Source organism: Tupaia chinensis, unplaced genomic scaffold (genome assembly GCF_000334495.1).
Source record: "Tupaia chinensis unplaced genomic scaffold, TupChi_1.0 Scaffold000248_2, whole genome shotgun sequence".
In the NCBI taxonomy this organism is placed as follows: domain Eukaryota; kingdom Metazoa; phylum Chordata; class Mammalia; order Scandentia; family Tupaiidae; genus Tupaia; species Tupaia belangeri.
This window is the reverse complement of record NW_006159727.1, coordinates 2,433,874-2,441,927: the sequence shown is the minus strand read 5'-3', so window position 1 is coordinate 2,441,927 and position 8,054 is coordinate 2,433,874.

Below are 8,054 nucleotides of genomic sequence, written 5' to 3'. Positions count from 1 at the left end.
ATCCTCGAACCTGGATCATGGAGTATATACTCCTTTGTGTTTGGCTTATTTTGCTCAACATAATGTCTTGGAGAGTCATTCATGTTTCATTTATAAGCAATTTGTTCTTTTTTATTGCCAACTAATATGCCATTGTGTGTATATACTGCAATTGATTTATCTACTCTTCTATTAATATACATTTGGTTGGTTTTCAGGTTTTGGTTACTATAAATAAAGGTGCTGAAAACAACCTTGTACAAATTGTACAAATCTTTTATGAACATAAGATTTTACTTCTCTTGATTAAATTGGAGTAGTGGAATTAATGGTCATAGCACAGGTAAATGTTTCACTTCATGAGAAACTGACAGCTTTCCAAAGTGGTTGTACTAGTTCACATGCCCCCAGTAATGCTGTGTTTCAGTTACTCCACATCCTTACCGAAATTTAGTACTATGGGACTTCTAAATTTTAGCCATTTTAGTGGATGTGAATTAGTATCTCATTGTGATTTTAATTTATATTTCTCTGATGACTGATGATGTTGAACACCTTTTCATAAGTTTATTGGCCTTCTCATAGTTTCTTTTATGAAGTGTCTTTTCAAGTCTTTCATGCATTTTTATATTGGACTATTTGCCATTTTATTGTTGAACACATTCTTCATGAATTCTGGATTCAAGTCCCTGTGGGACATATGTATTGTGGATATTTTCTCCCGGACTGTGGTCTGCTTTCTCATTTTCTTCTTCTTTTTTATTATTATTATTTTTTAATTTAAAAAATTTGCAGTAGTAGTAGTGGGTGTGTGCATGGGCTCCCAAAGAGAGAGACAGAGACGGTGAGAAGGAAAGTGAGAAATCCCCCCCCCCACCCCAGGAGGGATGGCCACGCTGCAATCCCTTCTCCTCTATTCTCCTCTTGGGATCTTGGACACACATGCACACGCGCCCAGCATGAGTTTTAAGCCACCGGGTCCGGAACTCAAACCACGGTCGACCATATACAAGTAAACCATGAAACTGCTATGCCATCTGCTGGCCCTGTTATTTTTAATTTTAATTGATGCTTAATTATACATATTTATGGGCTACAGTGTGATTTATCAGCATGTGAATACAATGTGTAGTGATCACATCAGGATAATTAGCATATCCACCATTTCAAACATTTACCATTACTTTGTGTAGGGGAGAGCAAATTAAAAATGCAGATTGTGGGGCAGTTTGATGGTACAGAGGCAATACCGTGTTCAAGCAATTAGTAGTAAAGAGGATAGCTGGGTCTCTGCCTAATTCTTATTTCTATGTCTCAGTGAATCTTTTTTTTTTTTTTGAGAGATTTTAGCTAAAGCGTATGTGTGCTCGCCAGAAAGACAGAGAGACAGAAAGCAAAAAATCACCTCCTAGGAGGGATGGCCACGCTGCAATCCCTTCTCCATTCTCCTCTCAGGATCTTGGGCACGCACGCACACACACACCCAGTGTGAATTTAAGCCAGTGGGTCCAGGACTCGAACTGCTGTCGAATATGTGGGAATCCAGTGACATAACTATTACACCAACTGCTGGTCCCCCAGAAGCTTTACTTTTGATGAAGCCCAATTCGTTGTTTTTATTGATTGGTATTTTTTGTGTCCAGAAAATCATTTCATCCCTGAAGTTATGAAGATAGTCTCCTACATTTTCTTCTAGAAGTTTATAGTTTTAGCTTGTTTACTTAGAGCTTTGATTCATCTATTGAATCATCAAAAAAGTCATGATGCATTCTCGTCTAGGAAAACACAGAGAAAATACATCATGACTTTTTCCACTACTCAATAGAAGTAATTTTTGTGCATGGCACAAGGTAACTTTTTGTTTGTTTGTTTCTGCTTTTAACATACTGCTATTAAGCAACATTTTTAACCAGACTTTCCATTCTCCCATTGAATTGTCTTGGACTCTTTATCAAAAATCAGTTGACTGGGAGCCAGCAGATGGCTTAGCAATTATATCGCTGGACTCCCACATGACTGACTGTGGGTTGAGTCCCAGACCTGGTGGCTTGAAACTCACCTTGGGTGAATGTGCATGCATGGCCAAAATCCCAGGAAGAGAATGGAGGAGAAAGAATTGCGGTGCAGCCACCTTCCCTGGGGGAGATTTCTTACTTTCCCTCTCATGGTCTCTGTCTCTTTCTCCAGCAAGTGCATGTGCCCTAAGGCAAAAACCTCAAAAAAAATCAATTGACTGGGGCCAGTAGATGGTGTAGTGGATAAAGCACTGTACTCCCACATAGCCAACTGTTGTTCGGGTCCCAGATCCAGTAGCTTGAAACTCATGCCGGGCATATGTGTATGCATCCAAAATCCCAGGAGGAGAATGGAAGAGAAGGGATTGCAGCATGGCCATCTCCCCTGGGGGGTGATTTCTCATTTTCCCTTTCACTGTCTCTCTATATCTCTCCAGAGGGCTCACACACTCTATGGCAAAAACCTAAAAAACAAAAATTGACTGTGTATGTATATTTATGTATTATATTTTATTTCATGAACTTATTTGTCCCTCTATGATTTGATTTCTGTCTTGACCTGGGTAGCTTTATAGTAATCATTGAAATCAGATAGTATGAGCCCTCCAAATTTTTATCTTAAGACTATATTGGCTATTCTAGGCTTTTCTGTGCTCAGTTTCCCCCTTATCTCCTCCTTATCTTGTTAACAATCTCTATGTTCTTCAGTCGCCCCAAATTCCGACCTCTTTAGCTCAGTGAGACTGGCATACTCTTCTTGATCTTCACCTGCCTGCATCACCCAAAAAATATCCTAAGGCAGAAAGGTGATACTGTGAAGCTCACCTTGGGTGTTTCCTGCCCCTATTGTCTGTTGGCTGATACTTGAAAATAGTCATGTCATTCATTTTGTCCAGCTTTATAGATGTTTATGGTGGGACGATAAATCCATTCCCAGTTACTCAGACAAGGCTGAAAGTAGAAATGTTCCTCGCATTATGATAAGTAGTGCCCCTTTTCAGAACTTGTACCATTTAAATATGAGCAAAATAAAAGAAGGATTATTCATCTATTATGGGCTATAAATAGATATTATTACCACTCCAACTTCCCACCTGCAAAAATAGAAAAAGAGAAGAAAATAAATATTTAACTGAAGTAAAAGGAAACATTTACATTAGAAGAATCGTCCTTAGACACTTGATATATCAATAAAAAATTACAATTAAAAAAGAACCCTCCTTGGAAATAAGAAAATGCCAGATACTCTAGATCACCATGGCCCAATAGAACTTTATTTTTAATTGTTAGAGGATGTGTGCACTCATGAGAGAGAGAGAGGAAGAGGGAAATAGAAGAGGGAGTGGGAGCTGCCCAAGCATGTGTAGTCATAGGATCGGCAGGTGGGTTAGGGGGTGGGACTCCCCCCGGGAGATCATGGTTGGAATCCCGGACTTGGTGGTTTCAAAATCATGCTGCATGCATGCCCAAGATCCCAGGAAGAGAAGGAGAATGGAGCAGAAAGGATTCTTCATGGCCATCTCCCTTGGGAGGTGATTTTTCACTTTCCTTCTCACTATCTCTGTCTCTCCCCACCCCCGCCCCCAGCAGGCACAGACACCCTAAGGCAAAAACCTCTAAAAATAGAGAGGCAAGACATTTATGAGACACAGAAATGGATTATTATCTGTTGATGATAACGTGTGTAATATCCCCAACTGTATAGAAGAGGGAGTGGGAGCTGCCCAAGCATGTGTAGTCATAGGATCGGCAGATGGTTACGTGGCTGGACTCCCACACGGCAGATCATGGTTGGAATCCCGGACTTGGTGGTTTCAAAATCATGCTGCATGCATGCCCAAGATCCCAGGAAGAGAAGGAGAATGGAGCAGAATGGATTCTTCATGGCCATCTCCCTTGGGAGGTGATTTTTCACTTTCCTTCTCACTATCTCTGTCTCTCCCCACCCCCGCCCCCAGCAGGCACAGACACCCTAAGGCAAAAACCTCTAAAAATAGAGAGGCAAGACATTTATGAGACACAGAAATGGATTATTATCTGTTGATGATAACGTGTGTAATATCCCCAACTGTATTGGTGCAAAGTGTATTCATGTTGGAAAATTCACTTTACATGTTAAGTGATGCACAGTGATTGAACGTATAAAAGAAATCAAAATAAAATAAAATACATTTTTAAAAAATTGAATGTGTAGTCACTCCACATTCCCTTCTCTTCCATTTCTCCCTTCTGCTGGGATTTTGGGTATGCATGCACATGTGCTTGGCATGTTTTTTAAGTAGCCAGGGGCAGGATTTGAACTTCAGTTGACCATGTGGGATCTGTCTCCCTTAACCACTAGTTCATGAAGCCAACCCAGAACTTTCTGCAGTTATGGGAATCAGCCTCTGAGCCTTTCAACATAGCACTACCAGCTAAATGTAGTTGTTAAGCACTTGAGATGTGATCAGTGCAAATAAGAAACTGAATTTTTAATTTTAATTCATTTAATTTTAAATTTTAATTGATTTGAAATTTAGTTTTAATTAATTTAAATCTATTTCATTTGAATTAATTTAATTTAGACTAGTGTCTACCAAATGGATGGTGCAGCTTTATACTCTCATTTTATACTGTCATATAGGCTCCTTTGGAGATACAAAAGGAGCTATTTATAAGATCAAGTCAGTGAGGGGAGACTTCCTTTACCAAGTATCAGAACATACCAAAAAGTGACTTCTCTCAAATCTATGATATTGGCATAAGAAGAGACAAAGTAATCAGTGTAAAAGAACAGGATCAAGAATTACATCCCAGTATCTATGAGAAATTAATAAATGATAAAAGTCATAGTTTAAACTACTTTTAAGGAAAAGTACAGATTTGTTAAAATATATTACATTATATTACATTTTGATATCCGTGTGGAAAAATAAAAATGACTCCATCTTACATGAAATAAAAAATTAATTTCAGAAGACTTTCAATGTAAAATTAAACTACCAGAATATTTAGAGAAAATTAGAAAACCATGTAAATACTACAGGGTGAGAGACAACTTTTTTTTTTTTTAATGTTTTTGCCATAAGATGCTTATGGGGGACCAGCAAATGGTGTAATGGTTAAATCCCTGGATTCCCACATAGTCGACCATGGTTCGAGTCTTGGACCTGGAAGCTTAAAACTCATGCCAGGTGTGTGTACATGCATGCCCAGGATCCAGAGAGAATGGAGGAGAAGGGATTACGGTGTAGCCATTCCCCCGGGAGGTGATTTCTTGCTTTCTGTCTCTCTGTTTCTGTCTCTCCAGGGAGCACACGTGCCCTATAGCAAAAATTTCTGTGAAATAAAAGAAAAGATGCTTATACTCACAGAAGAAAGACAGAGAGAGACAAAGAAAGGGAAAGTGAGACATCACTCCCCAGGAGGGAATGGCCACCACAATGCATTCTCCTCGGGATTTTAGGCATGCACGCACATGTGTCCAGCATGAGTTTCAAGCAGCCTGATCCAGAACTCAAACTGTGGTTAGCCATGTGGGAGTCCAGTACCTTAACCACTACACCACCTGTTGACCCCAAACAACATTTTTAACCAATATAAAAGCACAAAAGTTATTTTTTAAAAAAAGATATATATTTGGCTATTCGTATTAAAAAATGTTTGTAGGGGGACCAGCAGTTAGCATAATGGCTATGTCGCTGGGCTCCCACATAGTCGACCGCAGTTCAAGTTCTGGACCCCGTGGCTTAAACTCATGCTGGGTGCGTGTGTGTGCATGCCCAAGATCCCGAGAGGAGAATGGAGGAGAAGGGATTGCAGCGTGACCATCCCCCCTGGGGGGTGATTTCTCGCTTTCTGTCTCTATGTCTCTCTCTGTCTGTCTGGTGAGTGCACGCGCCCTATAGCAAAAAAACTAACTAACAAACAAACAAACAAACAAAAACCCTCTCCAAAAAGAAAATGTTTGTAGGGACATTTTCAAGGACAGTTGTAAATGGTGAAGGCTGACTACACTCTCTAGAACAGGGACCCCCAGTGGTGGGATTGGCAGATAAGGCTTTCTACTGAGATGCTACTAGATTCTATAACCATTTTTTCCCTTTTGGAGTGGGACTGTCTAGTATATGTTTGTCTCTCCATTGTATTTCCAAATCTGAAAACTTGTTTTCTGGTTTTACAGGTCCCCAGATGGAAAGGAATTTTGTCCCAGGATGGGCTGTACCGAGTCTCATTCATAACTGATTTAGATGATTTAGGTGATGAGATTTGGAGCTTTCTGAGTTGGTGAGATTTTGGATTTAGAGTTAATAGTGTAGTGAGTTAAGGCTTTGGGAGAGAGAATTTTTGTGTGTGAGATTGACGTGAATTTTTTTGAGGAGGCAGGCAGAAGACAACTGTACTGGCTTATATAGTATTCTTTAAAAAATTCATATCCACCAAGAACCACACATTTTTTTTTTTTTGGAGAGGTTTTTGCTATAGGGCGCGTGCGCTCGCCAGACAGACAGAGAGAGACATAGAGACAGAAAGCGAGAAATCACCCCCCAGGAGGGATGGTCACGCTGCAATCCCTTCTCCTCCATTCTCCTCTCGGGATCTTGGGCACGCACGCACACGCGCCCAGTGTGAGTTTTAAGCCACCGGGTCTGGGACGCGAACCGCGGTCAACCACGTGGGAGTCCAGCAACACAGCTATTATGCTAACTGCTGAAGAACCACACAATTTGACCCGTCTTTGTAGATGTAATTAGTTAAGATGAGGTCATAATGGTTTAGGGAGGACTTTAAATGGAATGACTGGTGTCCTTACAAGAAGGTCATATCAAGACAGACAGGGAAGAAGGCCATGGGATAATGGAGGCAGAGATTAAGGGTGATTAAGAATTGCCCACAATTAGCAGAAGCTAGGAGAGAGACATGAAACAGATTTTCTATCAAAGTATCCAGAAAAAGTCCCATTACTGACCCCTTGATTTCGGACTCCAGGCCTCCAGAACTATGAGACAATACATTTGTTTTAAACCACTAGATTTTGAGGTAGTTTATTATGACATCCCTAGGAAATGAATATGATGCTGTAGTTCACCCCTTCCTTCAGTCTTGATAACGGAAACAGGGTCTCTTCTGTTAGAGAACAGTTGTTGGGGCTTCCGTCGCAAGTCCTTTACCTGTGACTTCTCCATTCTTTATTTCCTTTTCAATTTTATTGAGGTATAATTGAAGTACTTTATTTCGTTTTTCTTTTGCATGCACTGAGGATTTGGAGGAAGCTCCAGGCAGTGTTAAGGGATGCCCTCCTTCTTCCACTCAACCTCCTTATAATTACTTTGGCTTAGTTGCAGTACCGGTGTTTCTAGAACCAACTGATTCAATACAGAGTAAATAATATTTATTTTTTAAACAGTAAAAACAGCTGCAAACAAAACTTTTGTATGACAAAAAAGGTAATAGACGAAGAGCTGCAAATATATTATAATCCAGAAGATAATCAGAGGTTTAATATCTATAATATATAAAGAGTGCTTACGAATTGACAAGAAAATCTAAAATGACTAAATAAAAAGAGTATAAACAACCTAGTAACAGAAGTAAAATTCCAAATGGCATTATTATAGAAAAAGATGCTCAAAGTTAGAGAAATGAAAAGTGAAGAAGCAATGGGACATCATTTTATACACAGCAGAGTAGCAAACATTAATAAAGAACAATGCCACTGCTTCTTGGCAATGTAGCTGGTAAAGGTGAAAATTGGAGCTTATTTGAAAAGTAATCTGGCAATTTCTGTTAAAATAACAATACACGAGGCCAGCAGATGGCGTAGTGGATAAGGAGTTGGACTCCTACATGGTCAACTGTGGTTTAAGCCCTGGATCTGGTGGCCTGAAAAATCACACTGGGTGCATGTGAAATCCCAGGAGGAGAATCAAGGAGAAGGGATTGCAGCATGGTCATCTTCTCAGGGGGGTGATTTCTCATTTTCCCCCTCACTGTCACTCTCTGGTGAGCACATGTGCCCTATGACAAAAACCTAAATAAATAAATAACAATTACAAAATAAATAACAAAATATTTTAAATT